Source organism: Tupaia chinensis, unplaced genomic scaffold (assembly GCF_000334495.1).
Source record: "Tupaia chinensis unplaced genomic scaffold, TupChi_1.0 Scaffold000317_1, whole genome shotgun sequence".
NCBI classification, from domain to species: Eukaryota; Metazoa; Chordata; class Mammalia; order Scandentia; family Tupaiidae; genus Tupaia; species Tupaia belangeri.
Window position 1 is genome coordinate 2,132,109 of NW_006159810.1, and position 19,089 is coordinate 2,151,197.

General features: G+C 41.0%; 1 pseudogene; it reads right to left on the bottom strand.

The window, feature by feature from the left end:
* Positions 1-8,723: 8,723 nt before the first annotated feature.
* On the bottom strand, positions 8,724-9,163 carry LOC102491300 (U6 snRNA-associated Sm-like protein LSm6 pseudogene; annotated as a pseudogene).
* Positions 9,164-19,089: the final 9,926 nt, after the last annotated feature.

Genomic DNA, 19,089 nt, shown 5'->3' on the forward strand with positions numbered 1-19,089 from the left:
TTTAGAAGAATTTTTGAAAGTTCAAAATATAGGCCCAAATGCTGCAGCACTTTGATGACTGTGGTTTGAATCCTGAGTTGGCCTAAAAAACAGTTTGGCATGTGCACACTTACCCAGGATCCTGAGGAGCTGAAAGACCGGGAAAGGGGATTGCGGTGTGACTAGGTTCTGTTGAAGCTATTTTATCTCACATGTGCATGCACCTTTTATCATAAAAAGAAAAGGGAAATATGAATATAGGAAATATGACTCCAAGTATTATCACCTAGAGAAAATAAAGCAGACCAGTTTAAGGTTTCAGGACTGCAACCATTTTGAATTTACGAAGGCCTCTAAAGAGAAGACGCTAACCAAATGCTGGGTCATAGGGAGATCTGCTCGAGGGATGGACAGATGAGAAACCAGGAGTGGGTATTTGAAGGAATCAGAATAATTACTCAGGGGAAAACAATTGACTCTGATTGATTGCAGTGAGGAATGATTTGCCTGTGTTGGTATCATTTTATATATTTATATACATATTTTTAAAATTTACATTTGATCACTGTATATCTTTTTTCTCTTTCATTTATTTATTTTTACATTTTTCCACAAACATTTACTTTACATAGCAAAAAATTTTAGCTCATACTCCATAATTCTTGACAGTTTACCAACAACTTTCAAAATAATCACTGTATATCTTTTCAATGTACATGGTTTTCCCCAGCATGAATACAGTGCAGACTAGTCAAGTCAAAGGCATAACCATATACATTATCATCAACAGATTACTTTTCATTTTCATTTATTAAATGTTTTGCTTGTTTTTTCCCTCATCTTCTCCCTTTCACCCCCTACTTCCCATCCCCTCCTATACTGTCTCTAGTATCTACAGTTATTCACCCCCCTCCAGCTGTTGTATCTTCCAATCTTTCAGTTTCTATAAAGTGCAGACATTCAGTATTAAGTGGAGACATATAGTACCTGTCTTCATAGTCTGGCTTGCTTCCCTTAGCATTAAATCTTCCATATTCCTCCAAATGAGACCCTACAAAAGTCAGGGTCTCATATATATATAATTTTTTATGGCTGAGTAGTATTCCATAGAGTACACATGCCACATTTTCCCAATCTATTCATCTGTTCTTGGACATTTGGGTTGAATCCATGTCCTAGCTATTTTGAATAATACTGCAATAAACATGGATGTGCAAGTGTTTTTCCAATTGAGGATTTTCCTACCCTTTGGGTAGATACCCAAGAGTGGAATTACTGGTTTATATGGTAGCTCTATTTGAAGGTTTCTGAGGTACCTCCATATTGTTCTCCACAGAGCTTGATTTATTTCTTGCCCAGAATCCTTTCTGTACACAGTTAACATAGTTTTGATCATATCACATTCACAAAATTAGCCCCTGCTTTTTTTTTTAAGAATTATTTATTTAATTTTATTTATTCATTCATTTATTTTAATTTGGCCAAAGAGAAACACACAGAGAGAAAGAGAGAGGGAAAGTGAGAAAGTAAGCCACCAGATCTGGGACTCGAACCATGGTCAGCCATATGGGAGTGTCCAGTGCCTTAACCACCACACCACCTGCTGGCCCCCAGCCCCTGATTTATAAAACCTTGCTATAGTATAAACTTGCCAGGTAATAGCAAGTTAGTCATAAGCATTTCAATGGCTGTATAATATTCCAGCAAGCAAGTTTATGGTAATTTATATGACCACTCACCTATTGTTGCCATCAAAGTTACTAACACCACCAAGGGTATTTTTGTGCAGCATGAATGGGATAGAGAACTCAAAGGCACTCTATACATTTGTGCTTAGAGACAATTTCTAGGGATATACCAGTTTATAAGGGGAGCCCCCCCATGGGAAGGCCATTTCCTTAGCTCTTTCAGGGTTAATATTGCTCAGCGCTCTGACCATGATGGGACAAAGCCTGGCCATGGAACATTTTGACTGAGGCTCTGTGACATACCTGATGCAGCATTAGGCACATTTATGACTTTTTAAAATTATTTTTGTTCTTTTTTAATTTTTGCTTTTTTTGGGGGGGGGGGAGAGATTTTTACTATAGGGCGCGTGCGCTCACCAGACAGACAGAGAGAGACATAGAGACAGAAAGCGAGAAATCACCCCCCAGGGGGGATGGTCACGCTGCAGTCCCTTCTCCTCCATTCTCCTCTCGGGATCTTGGGCACGCACGCACACGCGCCCGGCGTGAGTTTTAAGCCACGGGGTCCGGGATGCGAACCGCGGTCGACTACATGGGAGTCCAGCGACATAGCCATTACGCTAACTGCTGGTTCCCATTTATGACATTTTTAGGCATTCCTACAACCACCTACAAAGTGGGTAGTACCTCCATTTTAGAGGAGGAGTCTGAGGCTTAGAAATAGTAAGTGACTTTCCCAAGGTCACGGTCAGTAAATGGCAGAGTCTAGAATCACCTATGGGGATGGCCTATTCCAAAGTCCAGGTTCTATGTATGATTTTCACTTAGATTTACTGCCTTTTGTACTTTGTGATTCATGCTTAAAAGGCCAGGGTGTCCTGGAGTTCTAGAGAGTTAGGGAGTATTGCCTGCTGCTTCTTCTTGGGGCTGGGGAGGAGGTGGAGGCAGACAGGAGACAGCAAAGGGGCACTAGAGGCTGTCTGTCAGTGAACGGCATTTTGTTTCTTTTTCCTTCCTTCCTTCCTTCCTTCCTTCCTTCCTTCCTTCCTTCCTTCCTTCCTTCCTTCCTTCTTTCCTTCCTTCCTTCCTCCCTCCCTCCCTCCCTCCCTCCTTTCTTTCTTCTTTCTTTTTTTTTTAGAGAGGTTTTTGCTATAGGGCGCGTATACTTGCAAGAAAGACAGAGAGAAACAGAGAGACAGAAAGCAAGAAATCACCCCCTAGGGGGGATGGCTATGCTGCAATCCCTTCTCCTTCATTCTCCTCTCGGGATCTTGGGCACGCATGCACACGTGCTCAGCATGAGTTTAAGCCACTGGGTCCGGGACTCTAACTGTGGTCGACTACAAGGGAGTCCAGTGACATAGCCATTATGCCAATTGCTGGTCCCAGTGAATGACATTTTCTTACAGTTTTACTTGGGGCCACACAAATAGTGTGTGCTGTGACTATTGTACTCAGAGGGCTGGAGGTGAGGGCGTATTGGCACTCAGTTTTTCTGATGCTTCTTAAGGGATAAACAAGACCTACTATCTGCCCCTTTAGCAGTGAAATGTCTTGGTGTGTTGGCCTAGATTACCTTAGAAGTTTCTGCCTTATGGTGAAGGATGAGTTTACAGAGTTCTTTTCCAAGATCACCACTAGGAGACGCACAAGATTCAAGGAAGTGAGAGCAACACTTAGTGAATTTTGTTCCACATTTATCTGAGCTTTGCAGATTTCTTTTGTTCTAAATGCACAGGGAACTGGGGACAAAATGTCTGTTTCTCAGATCCCATGAGCTCTCCAAAGTGAACAAAGGATAGTTTGCCACGAATTTCTTCCCGTGAAATAGACTGAAGGAAATGATAAGCCAGACTCCCTGTGTGAAGGATAATAATAGATGTAGCCCTCAGTTCCTTTCAGGGAGACATCAGCATTGCATCTCTGCTTTGGTAGAGGGTGTGACCATGGCCAATAGTTACCAGGTTTTGCTTTGTACCAGGTACCATGACAGTGACTTCACACTTGTAAAAATAACTTTTTAATTATCATGTACATTGTCTAGATTCATTGATGCAACAATTTTGTGACCTCATTTTTACATGCCAGGAAACTAAAAAACAGGGAGGTCAAATTACTTATTCAAGTCACTCACCTAGTAAGTGGTTATGCTGCCATTTTAACTCAAAGTCTCTGACCCCAGAGCTGCCCATTTAACCCACTAACTATTCTGTTTTCTAGTTATTATCCCAACTTGATAGATGAGGCCCCATTTGCTAGCGGTCAGACCAATTAATAGACCTGTCTGGGATCTCAGCTAGTTAGAAAGGAAGCCTAGACAAGGTATTTCTTCTCTGGTCCAGGAGTTCCCTTCTCTATCTTGCATGTGCACCATCTGCAAAAGACCATGGGGAAGAAAGAGGAAGAGGTGAGGCTTATGACTAGAGCTGATTCCAGGGAACTTCAACATAGAAGAGACAGTGGAAGGCTGCTAGACTAGACCCTGCTACCATGGAGCTCTTGTGGACTACCTTGACTCCAGCTTGGGTCATGGGACTGATTGGAGATTGCCTATGTTCTGGGTGTTGGGTTGAACAAGCTAGAGTGGATGGGGCAGCGTGAACAAAAATATTGCAATCCTTTTTGAGTCATCCTGGTTTTGGAACTGCCTGCTGAGCCCCATCAACAGTGGGTGGAAGCCATCCCTCCCCTGGATGGGTAGGTACTCTGAGTTCTTTTTTCCACCTTTGCTTGGTTTCATCCGAGGCAGTGTTGGAATACAAAGCTGAATGATCTTACAATCATATCCCTGTAGTTGCATGATTTAGTTTTTGCTTTTCCTCTGTCCAGGCATCTGTCTCTTCACTGCTTATCTTCATGAGAGAAGTTCTCAGTTGTCACTCAGGCAACCTTTATATTTCTTCACACCCTACTCCCTCCTTGTCACCATCGGCAGCTGCCTTTGTTTGGAGACTTTGCCTTTGTTGTGGTCTAGGACTTCAAGGTTGGCAGGGCAGTGGGGTCTTCCTCCTGCGTGGGTTAAGGCACTGTCCACAGGAATCCCTTTCTGCAGTGTACAGCACTGAGCTGTAGGAAACCATGGCACATTTACCACTCCAGAAGAGGGTGAGGGACCAGGCCAGTTAGTTCTAATCCTTTGACATACATGAGTGGATGTTCTCTGAGAGGAAAGGATTCTGGGGGGAGAAGAGAGACCCTTCCCAGCATATCTATCCAAAACACATAGTATAAATAATGAATGGGAAAAACAGCCTAAAACTTTCCCTCCATTTTCCCCTCCTGCCTTCCTTTCCTTTTTCCTTTCTATTCTCTCTCTCTCTTTTTCTGCTGGGCTTATAGGCACATAAGTGTGTATTTTGTTGCAGTCAACAGTTTTGGTGATTCTTTGCTTACCCTAGGCTAAAAAAATATTATATTGGGCTGGGAGTTGACAGTAAAGCTAGAGTTAGAATAGAACTTGTGTAGCTGGTATATCAATCTTCTGCATACCAGTTTCTTCTAAAATTAGAGATTTGGACAAGAAGAACTTTTGGAAGTTTTAAGATTTTAATATTTTGTTTTTGGGAAAAAATGGATATTTTAGCTGATGTTTTGAGTTACCAATGAACTAATTTTTATAAAAACACAATGTGGGGAAGGGTGTTGCAGTGGGCTCTTCATCTCCTGTGTTGTCATGGATGCAAAGATGAGACTCTTGTCATGGCCACCTACGTGGTGTGACCCACGGTAAGGTTTCCTATATGTACCCACAGAATACTCCTTAGACTTGTATGGAAATTACACAAAGTTGGCCATTTATAGCCTGCTGGGGCTTGTTTGTGTGCCTTAAACACTCTTAAGACAAATAAATTGTCCCAGTGGTCTATATTTGGTGCCCACTTTTTTTTCTTTCTTCTTCTTCTTCTTCTTTTTTTTTTTAATCCCTGTGGACAGAGCTGAACTGAGCTGGCTTCTTGCTGTTGGTGCAAATATAATGGTCCAATTGTCCCTTGTACCAGGGGTCCGGGCTATGGAGCTTACCCAGACCCACAGAAGGGAGGTGGCTATTTGGACATATAGTCTATAGTGGAGACAAGTTAACGACGCTGCCTGGGGCATTCCAGAGTTTATTTAATGATAAAATCGGCCCCAAATTCTCCATCGGGGCTTGTAAGTTTTGTGCAATGCGCGATGGGGTGAGAATGCAGTTAATCACACATCCTAAAGGCATTTTAGCTTGTGAGGAAATGACAAATCCCCTCTGTGATTTGAAAATACCATTTAAAACATTGTGCCAAAATATCCCCCCAACTCAGGTCCAATAAAGCAGAAAAATGATACAGTAGTTTACTCTATGACTATACTTGTCAAAGCAACTGATTGAAGAATGAAAAATTCATCACTGGTGTCATGTAAAGAAAGAAAGTACAGTTATCCGACTGAATTATATGCACATGCACTTGACTAATCCAGTGAAACCGATTCATACTGATGTAGCCTAAATGTGTCCTTGAGTTGAAACTCACCATCAGCAAACTGGATGTAAAAGTCTTTTTTTGTTTTGTTTTGTTTTGTTTTGGAGAGGTTTTCACTATAGGGCGCGTGCGCTTGCCAGACAGACAGCGAGAGACATAGAGACAGAAAGTGAGAAATCACCCCCCAAGGGGGATGGTCACGCCGCAATCCCTTCTCCTCCATTCTCCTCTTGGGATCTTGGGCACGCACGCACACACGCCCGGTGTGAGTTTTAAGCCACCGGGTCCGGGATGCAAACCACAGTCGACTACGTGGGAGTCCAGCGACATAGCCATTACGCTAACTGCTGGTTCCCCATCTTTAATAAAGCAATATACATTCCCCAAGTATCAGCTTCCTAATATGATGAATCCATTCAGTATTCAGTTCCAGTTCTGTATGGAGAAGCCCAGGTATTGTCAAGGGCCATGGCTGGGAAGACATCTCGGAACCTGAGGACAGGCTCCAAGAAAGTTGATAGCATGGGTGACAGAGAAACTGAGCAAAATGGGAATGTCACCTTCTGATGACAGCATCACATTTTGAATTGATGGCTTTTATTCCCAAGCTGAGGGTATTTTATAGACATTCTCTCATTAATGAATTAGATGAACTCATTAGGGAGACTCTGAGAAGGAAGGAAGGTGGGGCCCCCAGGATCTCGGTATTTATTTTATTTTTGGTTCCTTTGTCTGATGAAGACAGGGATGATAATATGTAAATGGTTGGGGAGCATCTCTCAGGATAGGGTAAAAAAAAAAATCAGTGTGTTTTGCATTCCCCATGGACTCTTCCCTCTGTTAGACTTCTGCAAAAGTACACGTAGGCTGGCTGACTCTGGAATCTCAAGGGCTCTGCCCAGAAAAGACTCATTCTAAGAGCAAAAATGGTATGGCCGGGACAGTCTTGTGGTAAATGTATATGTGGGGACCCAACTATTTCAAAGTGTAGAGATTGCTTTGAAAATATAGACTGTACTTTGAAGCCAGGGAGGGGATTATGCAAAGGCATTAAGAACTTAGATGTAGCTTGATGGAGCATAACAGGATCTTTGGTCAAAAAGGAGGTAAGGGAGACCCATGGAAAGAATCTGCAAAAAAATGAGGAGAAAAGAATGAACAAAACAAAGACCAAACTATAATGTCAACTCTGAGCTCTAGCTAATAAGAACGTATCAATATTGGCTCATCAGATATAATGAATGTGCCATCCCAACACAGTTGGTTAATAATAGAAAGTGGGATTCAGGGGATGCATGAGAACTCCCTATATTTTCTGCTCAAGTTTTCTGTAGACCTAAAACTGCCTCCCCTCCCCAATAAGGTCTCTTACTTAAAAAAAAAAAAAAAAGAAAGAGAAGAGCCCATGGGAAAGCTGAACAAAGCACCCTAGTACTAGAACTAAGAAGGAAAGCCTCTGGTTGAACTTAAGGTGGAGAAAAAGAGGTTTCCCAATACATTGAAGAGAAAGAGTAAGACCTACCCTGAAAGCCAGGAAAGAAGTGGAACATGGCAAATTGCCCCCAGGGTCAAAGAAGGTGGGCGTGAAATGTCAGTGCACTTAGCGATGAGAACTTGGAGGTGGCATGGAGAAAGACTGTAATACTGCAATTAACTAGACTGGACCTGGACCTGGGGAGAAGGCGATGGAGGGGGTGTGGGAAGGAGTGATTAATAATAATCACACTAACAGCCATCACTTACTAAGTGCTTACTCTATACTGGCATTATGCTAAGTAAGCCCTTTACAGACCTTCTTCTACATACTCTTTATAACAACCCACACCAGTGAGCACCATCAAAATCTCCACCTCTAAGATAAAGAAGCTGAGACTCAGGAAGGTTAAGCAACTTATCCAAAATCACACGGTTCTCAAGTGTCATGGCCAAAATTTAGAGTCATGAAATTGTACGCTAATTGTACCACACCATGTCTCCTTTTGCTCTATAAAAATACCTTCAGTTGTCTGGAGAGATTCATTTTCAGTCCTGGAGAAAAGAACAGAGGTTGAGCTATCCTGTCAGAGAATACCCCAAGAGAGAAAAAGGCAGGGACAATGACTTTCTTCTTTTTCCCTTGATAAAACACTAGTTACTGTTTATAGTAACTAATTTAGAAATGACAAGCACAGAGAATATGCACATGGTTATTGCTTCTCATTTCAGAGGGGGAGCAGGAATCCTTTTGAGAGCTGAGTGCAGCTGAGTGCGGTAGGACAGATGCACTGAGCAATGTCACGTGCCAGGCGCTGGACCAGGTGCTGAGGGAGAGAAACTGGATGCGGTCCCTGTACAGGTGAGGTTGCGATCATGACATATGTGGAAACAAACGAGCAAACAAAAACCCTCATTTTATATGATTAATAGAACCCAAACTCTCTTCTTTTTTAATGTACATTTTTTATTCTTTCGGCATTTTGTACACTGACATAGAGGGAAAAGAAAATGACTGAAATTTAAGTGTCAAAGAACTTTTTACAATTAAATCCACAGTTGTATACATTTATCTTACTCACATGTCAGTTAAAAACTCACCAACTATTATGAAACAGGACAAATTACATCACGAAAGAACCAAAAAGTAGAAAAGAATTTCATAAAAAATAAATCCAACTATGAAAACGATTGCTCTCGTGGTGTCTTCAATCCTTCTCTTCTGTGTGCTTATGTACAACACGTTGTTCCTGCGGATGAACGCATCTTCATACTTGTTCTACAACGGCCCGTTCACACACTCTTCTGTCTGCTCCAGGGCTGTGTTCATGTAGCCATCCAAGCCAGCCAGGACCCCTTGATAATCCACTCCAGAATTTAATTTTACCACGACTGGTCATCTGATGATTTGCTTCAAAAAGTCACTGGGGGTTTGCTTCCGCAGACTCATTGTAACAATCTTGGGAGGCAGGAAACCTGGGTTCTAATCCCAGCTCTGCTACTTAATTAGCTGTGTGACTTGGAGAACTCATCCTTTCACCTCTCCTGGCTCCGAGTTCCTCATCTCGAGGCTGGGCTCCAGAGCCCTCACTCCCCATGCATAAGCCTGGCCTCTGCAGACCCAAAACTCTCTTCTATATACACATTAAGTTCACACCACTTCTGATGCCCAAGAATTCACAAGGCCAGAGGTAGTATCTTTTCTAGAAGACACTGTCACACTGAATCTCCACTGTTGAGTCTTCCCTCTGAGCTAGTATGCCCCTGGTTTATACTCTGTGAGGATGGCCCGGAAGCAGAAATCAAAGCTGGTTGTGAAATGAAACCCACACATACCACCAGCCTCACACAAACCTCACACCACATTCTGAAGATAGAGCTCTGAGCAAACATTTAAACCATCGTGGCACTTGTATTAGGGTGTGTGTGTGCATGTGTGTATAGAGGACAGTAAATGAATGAAAAATGAAAGAAACAATGTGTAGCATGTCAGATAACTGCAATGGAGAAATTTGGGGGCAAGAAGGAAAAGGATTGTTGTGGGGAGGGGAGGTTGCGATCTTCAATAAGGAGCTACCTGATGTAGGTGACAAGTGAGCCAGGGGGCTATGCGAGAACCAGCATTCCAGACAGGGAGGAGTAAAGTAAAGAGGCCCCACCCTTTTGTTTAGTGCTGTGTGGAGGCAGAGGAAGAGTGAGAGGAGTTGGGGAACATGGAGTCAGAAGGTGATACAAGCTAAGCTGACCTTGACATTTTCTCTGAGGGAGAAGGGGAGTGAGCAACCAAAAGGCTTGGGAAAAGGAAAGACAGTGTCTGCCTTTTGTATTAAAAGGACAATTCTGGCTGTTCTTCTAAGAAAAGGTTCTAGAAGGACCAGGGTAAAAGTAAGGAGACTGATTAGAGACTATTGCAACAACCTGGGTGACAGAAGATGGTGTCTTGAACCAAGGCGCTTGCAGTGGAGGTGCTGACAAATGATTGAATTCTGGATACAGTCTGAAAGTAGTGTCAACAGGGTTTCATAAGAGATTGGATGTGGGCTATTAGAGAAAGAAGCATCTGAGAGACAGGAAGAATGAAATTACCATTAAATGAGACGAGGAAAGAATGGGGAGGAAAAGGATCAAGGGCCAATAGCAGAAGCTTGGTCTAGATCATGTAGTTTGAGATGACTACTTCGTACAAGTCTGCTATTCAGGGGACAGGTCTGGGTTAGAGACAAATCTCGCTTTGCAGAGATAGGGCATATTTGCAGCCATAGCCTAGGTGAGCTCAGGAAGGTGATGAATGTAGAGAAGAGACCAGAGTGGAGTTCTGGGAACCTCTCTTTACTGCAGCCCATGGAGGCATGTGAGTGGGGACAGGTTGTTATATAGTTGTGTAGTTGTTTCTCAGGAGTAAGAATAAATCTAGCTTTCATTATCTACTTTAAAAAATGGGTATTTCAGCACAGCATGCCAGAACTGGTTACATTAGAGATCATTTCAACAGAACCACCATATCTTATAAATGCCTGAAGAAGAGAAGTGACTTGCTCTCTGCAGATAAACTCTTTTTTGGCTCCTAGTTGTAGAATTGATGTGTGTGTGTATGTGTATGTGTGTCTGCAGGTACACACGTGTGGTGTAGGCTTGTGATTTTTATGTGAGTTATAGGGTGTGTGGGTGTGTGTGTGTGGATGGTGGTAGGGATGGAGCTGCTCCTCATGTTAGGGATTATTTCCTATTTACTAAACCACTAGGTGATTGCCTTTTCTCAGATGTGAGTCTCTACAGAGCCACAGATCTGAAAATGGAGGTAGCATTAAATTGAGGAGAGATCAGACTAGAATTGGCTTTCATGTTCTTTTCTTCTTCCTTTGAGATGCTAGAGGTCTTAGATTTTATGACAAGTTCTCATTTAGATTTCAGATTTTAGGTCTTAAAACACTTGAATGTGAGGTTATTGTATTTTCTATGCTGGTTCTCCCAGGGGCACTTGAACATAAGGCCCTATGTCTTCCATGGTGGGGTGAAAGTCTTTGCAATGGTGTGTGTGTGGGGTACAGCTGATAATGTAAAAAGAAGTCAGCTCATGTCCTTTCCCCCATGCCTTCCTGAGATATAGAAAGTGCAAAAATGAGAATCTTGGTCTTCATTATTTTATTTTATTTTAATAATAAATAATAATATTTATTTTAATTTGACCAGAGAGAGACAGAGTGTATGTGTGTGTGTATGAGGCGGGGTAGGGGGAAGCGAGAAAGCAAGCCACCAGGTCCAGAACCTGAACTGCATTTGGCCACATGGGAGTCCAGTGCCCCTAGCCACCACGCTACCTGCTGACCCCTGAAGGTTGTTTTAAGAAATGGAATTAGAGCAAAATATGTTGACTTCACTAAGGACTATATCCTTCAGGCTATATTACCTTGAGAGGTCTGTATTTGTATGTTGAAAGTATTCTGTCTGACAAACGGCATTGGCCTTTAGACCCAGAACTCCTTTCCCCTTAGATAGGAGACCTGCTGAGAAATTCTCTCTCTGCTTTATGTAGACAAGTCAGGCTGGTATCAACTCTAATGAACAAAGTGCAATAAACCACTTCAAAATTACTTTTAGTCTTCTTGATGAATTATGAGAGCTAACCTATATTTTTTCTTGAAAGTCATAGAATATTTCATTAGTTCATTTGTTATACATTTTTTTTTTTACAGTAAATTACAGTCAGGATTCCTAGGCAAATGTCCAAAGAGTATCAGAATAAGTAAAGTAGCCAAAAAAGTGGCATAAAAGCTCCATGAAAAGGGAAATGATATAGGGCTAGAGTCATCTGGAAGGTTCAGGAAAGACACGAATCTTAACTAGGGACTTCAAAGATGGGTAGAATTGGGACCAGCAGTTGTTGTAATGGCTATGTTTCTGGATTCCCATGTAGTAAACCGTGGTTTGAGTCCCGGACCCGGTAGCTTAAACTCATGCCATACATGTGTGCGTGTGTGCCCAAGATCCAGAGAGGAGAATGGAGGAGAAGGGATTGCGATGAAGCCATCCTTACTGGGGGGGTGATTTCTCACTTTCTGTCTCTCTGTCTTTCTGGCAAGCTCACATGCCCTATAGCAAAAACCTCTTAAAAAGTATGTAAAAAAGATGGGTGGAATTATTCTTTTTTATTGATTATTTTACTGAGAATCAGCAATCTATACATTGGGACCACCAGGTGGCACAGAGATTAAGGCGGCTAGATCCCATATGGCCAGTTTCGCAGTCTGAGTACTAAACCTGGTGGCTTGAAGATCACACCAGACGTGTGTGTGTGTGTGTGTGTATGTGTGTGTGTGTGTTTGTGTGTGTGCCCCGAATCCCTTGAGAATGGAGGAGAAGGAATTGTGGTGTGGCCATACCCCCACCCAGAGGTGATTTCTCACTTTCTTTCTATCTGGCATGTGCCCTGTAGGGGAAAAAAAAAAAAAAAAGAAAGAAAGAAACTTACAGGTAAAAAGTTGTTTAAAAGTCATTCATGTAGAGACCAATTCATCTTTTAAAAATTTATAACATATTTTAACAAAACACTTTCTTACCATCTTTAAATAACAAAGATTTGCATTTTCTAATCTGAAGCTGCTCTGGCGTCAGGACTTCACTGCTTCAGGCTCCACAGGCTTCAGACATCACTGTATTACTAACTCCCTGTGCTCTTGAGGCCTGCATTAGACAGGTCCTCCTCTGGGGGAGGTCCTTGGGGGCAACTTCAGGGGCTGAATTCTTATCAAATGTTTGACTACGTTTAGTTTTGCATTCACTGAATCTGTAAGATCTTATGGACTTGAGGGGTATGTGCTTTTTCTAATCTGAGCATCTTTATTATATCTTTTTCCCAGTATGAACGCTGTCTTTACTTTTTATTCTGGGTTTATGAGGGTGCTGTGGATCCCCGCCATATTTTTCCTGATCAACAGCTGAAGGTTGAAATACTTTATCCGGTCTTCTTGACCTGGTAAGTTTGTGATGAATCCAGTCTGTACAAATGAGAGACTCCACGGCTTTTGTCACAGGCTGTAGTCTGCCTGGGGACCTCTGAACTACTGAGTGCAAAATCCTTGCATAAATGTAGCAACTGTTCTCTTCGAAAGGAGTGCCCGCTGAAATGTCCAGCTCACACTTTTCCACTGGGAGGACATTCGAGACCAATTCATTGTGAAAAACGCATGCTATCGAGAAAATGAACTAAATACTTCTTGTTTGAACTAAATTAGCTATTCTTTTCTTCTCTTTTGATTGGGTCTCACTGTGTCACAATCCTCCTGCCTCAGTCTCTTGAGTAGTGAGGACTATAGACACTGTCCACTGCTCCCAGCTTTGAGAGTGGGATAGGAATTGGACCCACTCTCATGCAGCCTGAACCCACTGAGGAGCAGCGTCACCCAGAGCACGTTCTCATGGCTGGGCAGAACTATCCATTTCAATGAATCTTAACATAGAAACTAATTGGATCACATCAACAGATGTCCTAAATGTGTGAGCCATTAATTTAGTTAGGACTTTCACTGATTGAGATTTCAGGAAAAGAGAACTTGGCTTGATTTATTCTTATAAATAGTTTTAGTTCAGGAATAGAATTGGGCTTTGGATCATTTTACTAGCCTCTTTAGAATTTCTAGCTCAGAGGATCTTTATGAGGAGTTTATTTCCTTAATTTCATCAATCAGTTGTAAAACAAAAATATGTAAATAGTGAAAAGGTTCCTGAACCCAGTAAACCTATCAGGCTGATAGGGGCTGTGACCATGACATTGGAGTTAAATATGTCAAAACTACTGCAACACAAAGAATTTTGTCCTCTGGAGAGCTCACAGCTGGTTTATGTCGAGTTTACTGAGATTTCATACTTTTTATTAAAGTGAGTTTACATCTCCCTCACTTATTTTCCTAAGTTCACGTGTATGTCTGTGCTATTGTTGGTCCCAGGATTCGTCACTTATCCTTTTGCCAGTGTCACAGGAGGTTTGGCTCCCTGTCTTTGGGGTAACTACAGCAGCCAAGCTCACATTTGTGATGTTAATGGACTGAACACTCCAATTAAAAGACAGAAATGATCAGAATGGATAAAGGCAAACCTAAGTATAGGTGACTAGGAGAGATGCAATTGGAATGTAAAGACACAAATAGCTTAAAAATAAATTGATGAAACAAGACGTGTCAGAAAAACAGATCAATTATGTCAGGAAAATGTATTGCTGGAGATAAAAAAAAGAATGCCTAGGGCCAGCAGATGGTGTGCTGGTTAAGGCACTGGATGCCACATGGCAGACACTGCGGTTTGAGTCCTGGACTGAAGGCTTGAAGAACACACTGGGTGGATGTGTGTGTGTGCCCACACACATGGAGGGAAGGAGTTGAGGAGTGACCATCACCTCTGGGAATGGGGAGATTTCTCACTTTCCCTCTCATCTCTGTCAAGCAAGCACAGGTGCCTATGGCAACAGCCCCAAGAACAAGAAATGACCAAAAGTATAATCATTAGGAGACAAATAAATAAATAAATAAATAAATAAAAAGAAAAGCTACAGAATAGGAGAAAAAAATTCAATGAATATATCTGAGGAAGGTCTCAGTTCCAGAAAATATACGGAAGTTTTATAATTGAATAATAAAACTCAGTTTTAAAAGTGAGCAAGGGGTTCACATATGTAAATATAAGGCAGTTCAGTTAGTTTGGAGAAGTGTGGTTTCTTAAAAAGTTAAACATACATTACTAAACAACCAGAATACCTCTCATAGGTATTTATGCAAGAGAAATGAAAACATACGTCCACTAAAAGATTTGCACCCAAAGGTTCATAGCATCATTTTTTGCAATAGTCAAAACTGAAAACAAATAAAAATTCCATCATTATTTGCTGAACATACAAATGAAATGTGATTATATATCGGTATGATGAAGACGTTTTAGCAGTTTTAAAGAATGAACTACTACTAGGGCCAGCATGTGGCACAGTAGTGAAGATGCTGGACCCCCACAAGGCTGACCATGGTTCAAGTCCAAGACCTGGTAGCTTGAAAATCACACTGGGCATGGGTATGCGTGTGCCCAAAATCCAGAGAGGAGAATGGAGGATAAGGGATTGTGGCATGGCCATCTTCCCTGGGGGAATGATTTCTCATTTTCCTTCTCTCTGTCTCTCTCTGGCACTTGCACACACCCTATGGCAAAAAAAAAAAAAAAAAAAAAAAAAAAAAAAAAAAAAAAAAAAAAAAAAAAAAAAAAAAAGAAAAAGAAAAAGAAAAAAAGATAAAAAAGGAAAAAAACTACTAATAAATAGTGACACAGAAGAAAAAATTATTACCTTGAGTGAAAGAAACTAGATGACACAGAATAGAGAATACTATATAATTTCATTTACAAAAATATCGTAGGAAATGCAAATAAATATGTAGTGATGAAAAGCGCATTAGCTAGGGCTAAGGGTGAAGAAAAGGAAGACTCTTTTGGAGGTAATGGAAATGCTTTGTGTTTTGATAGTAGCAGTGGTTTCATGGGTGTTGTTGAAACAGTTGTCAAACATCATCAATTCTAATGTTTAAATATGTAGTTTATTTTATTTATTTATAGTTCAGGAAAGTTGATTTTTAAAAAGAAACCCTAGAAATCGAGAAAACAATAGTATTGGCAATGAGTGTAAATGGTGGGTCAATTAAGTTCTAAAGGGTAAATGGATGAGTCTGTATGGTAGTTCTTTAAATAATAATTCTGTTCCATCTCTACTCTTGATATGTGGAGTTCTTTGTAAGAGCAGTCTACTGAACTAATGAATCACCATTTTTGCCACATAATAATAGGAACCCCTGCATTAATTTAGAAACTCTAGTGTTAAAAAAAGAAAATATATTTGTTATTAAAATTTTTTCATTTATTTGGCATAAAGGTTAAAGACCCTGCAATGAACTATTTGCAGAGAAATGGTTCTGAAGAGTACCTGAAAACCTTTTCCCTATTACCTTTTTTAAAAATGAAAAACAAGCAACCAGCAGAAAGTGTAATAGTTACGTTGCTGGACTCCCACATAGTTGACGGTAATTTGAGTCCCAGACCTGGCAGCTTAAAACTCATGCTGAGTGTGTGTGTGTGTGTGTGTGTGTGTGTGTGTGTGTGTGTGTCCAAGATCCCGAGAGGAGAATGGAGGAGAAGGAATTGCGGTATGGCCATCCTCCCGGGGAATGATTTCTCACTTTCTGTGTTTCTATCTCTTTGGTGAGTGCACACACTCTATAGCAAAACTATCTCTCTAATAAAAAAAAGAAAAGAAAAGAAAAAAGAAACAAAAAAAGAAAAGAAACACAAAACCATAAAAAGAAATTATTTAATCTTTTGAAGTATAAAATATAAAAATTATAAACACTAAGTCACAACAGATTTTTTTTTTTTAGAGGTTTTTGCTATAGGGCATGTGCACTTTTCAGAAAGACAGAGACAGAAAGCGAGAGATCACCCCCCAGGGGGGATGGCCATGCCACAATCCCTTCTCCTCCATTCTCCTCTCAGGATCTTGGGCATGTACGCACACATGCGTGGTGTGAGTTTAAGCCACCGGGTCTGGGACTTGAAACATGGTCGACTACATGGGAGTCCAGCAACATAGCCATTACGCCAACTGCTGATCCCCACTGCGAGCCACACCCATCACAGTGGTGAGGAGTGAGTGAGGGGGCATGGAGGACTCCAGGTTAAATTCAAAGATCTGCAGGTAGGAGAGTGAACTGCCTACTGGGAAAGGCTCAGGATGTGGGAGCCTCCCACTCAGGCAATGTGTGGTGCGGGTCGGGAAGACCTCTGTAACTGCAAAGCTACCTAAATAAAGCCTCCCAGATCTTCATTCTTGGAGATGAGTGGGAAATCCAGGAATATCAGATACCATATGGAAAACCAACATCAAGAAAGAGAAGGATCGAGCTGAATGAACAGGTCAGTGGACTCTAGAAAAGACAAAATATTCAGAACCAAAAGTTTTTAAAAAGAATTTCATTATTTTGTCTTTGGATAAAAGCAATAACCACCACCACACAACTGAACAGTGTACTGCATTCATAAAACAAGAAGTGACAGCTCTTAGGAAGTAACTATTAGAGAATAAGAGAGAGCTTTTGAAAATTGAAAATATGATTGCTGCAATAAAACATCTAATAGAATCATTAAATAGCAGAATGAACTTTAGACTGAAGAATGGTAGGGTGAACATGGCATTAGGGAAGGCATAAAGGAGGATTTTCCTTTTTATTCTACATATTTCCATATTGTTTGCATTATATTATTTGAGTAAAAAAGAAAGAAAAATTTAAAAAATTGAACTCTGAACCAACAATTCTATTTTTAGTAATTATTTTTGAAAGTTTATTTAATGCCGGAGGACACATGCATATATATATATATGACAGAGAGATAGAGAATGTGCACATCCCCCAATGGGGTCTGAGCAGTACTCTTTCCAGTTCTCCATCTCCTCAGGATTCTGGGAATGCATGTACACTTCTGTCTTGCTTTTCAAGCTGCTGGAACCAGGACTTCAACATTGGTTTGCCAAGTGGGATCCAGCTTTCTTAGTTCAGTGCTTAACTGTTGTGCTATGGGGCTATTTAGTGAGGGAAACAGACAAAAACCCCTGATAGGCTCTTATCATGCCTCAATTCTCCCCCAAGCCTTCCAGCTAGGATCATGAACATGCCCACAGTTGTGCCCAGTGTGTTCAAGTCAACCTGGAATTTGAACACATGGCCTTCTCATATAGCTCCAGTATCCAGCAACTGCAGTCTACCTCCTGTGCCACTTTGGTTGGGCAGTAATTACATTTTAATATTAATTCTATGGAAATAACTCAGATGCTGAAAAAAAGTACATTCCATTATACTTAATACATCTTTATGTTTTTAATAAAAAAAAATTGGAATAACTGGGACCAGCAGCTGGAGTAATGGCTATGTCTCTGGACTCCCATGTAGTTAACTGTGGTTCGAGTTCCAGACCCGGTGGCTAAAACTCATGCAGGGTGCTTGTGCGTGCGTCCCCAAGATCCAGAGAGGAGAATGGAGGAGAAGGGATTGTGGTGTGGCCATCCCCCCTGGGAGTGATTTCTTGCTTTCTGTCTCTCTGTCTCTCTTTATCTTTCTGGCCAGTGCACACGCCCTATAGCAAATAAATCTCTCCAAGAAAAAAAAAAAAGAAGAAAAAAAATAGGAGTAACTTGAATATGAAACAGTAGGAACATGACTTTATAAATTATCGAGCATCCATATGATAACATGTTATACTATTATTTCAGAAATCATGTTTTCAGGTATGGCCCACAGCATAGTAGATGAAAAAGCCAGATCCTTCATGACCAATCATGGTTCAAACCCCAGCCCTGTTGGCTTGAAAAACACACTGTGTGTGCACGAGTGCACATGCATCCTGATGGAATGGAAGGACAGAGGAAAAAGGACTGTAGTGTGATCGAATCCTTCTGGGGGATGTTTTCTTTCTCTTTCTCTGATGTAACCCCTCTGAAAATTATTTAAAAAAAAGTTTTAAAGCCTATATTTAAATATAAGAAAACTACACAAGATTCGTTAAGTGATAAAATTAAAACAATTCTTAGTGTATGCAAAATAAAAACTACAACAAAATATTCACTGTGATTATCTTTGAATGATACTGGGTTTTACTTCTGTATTCTCTAAAGCGAAAAAAGATGTGGGAGCAAGGGAAATATGGGGGAGTCCACAGAGTCCTTTAGTGTTTCTCTGAAGTGTATGCTTCACTGAATCTATGGGTGGCCTGAAGAGAAGCAGTAGATGGAAGAAGATTCTCTCACTTTCTAGAACAGAAGGCATGCCTACTGTTCTGTCATTTTTTGGACTTCGTTTTATTTTCCTTCAGAGCAACATTGACATGTACTCACTTATACAAATTATTATATTTATTTCAACCAACTCATGCAGTAGAAACAAAATCTTTAAATGCTCATGTACGAAGTGACACACACA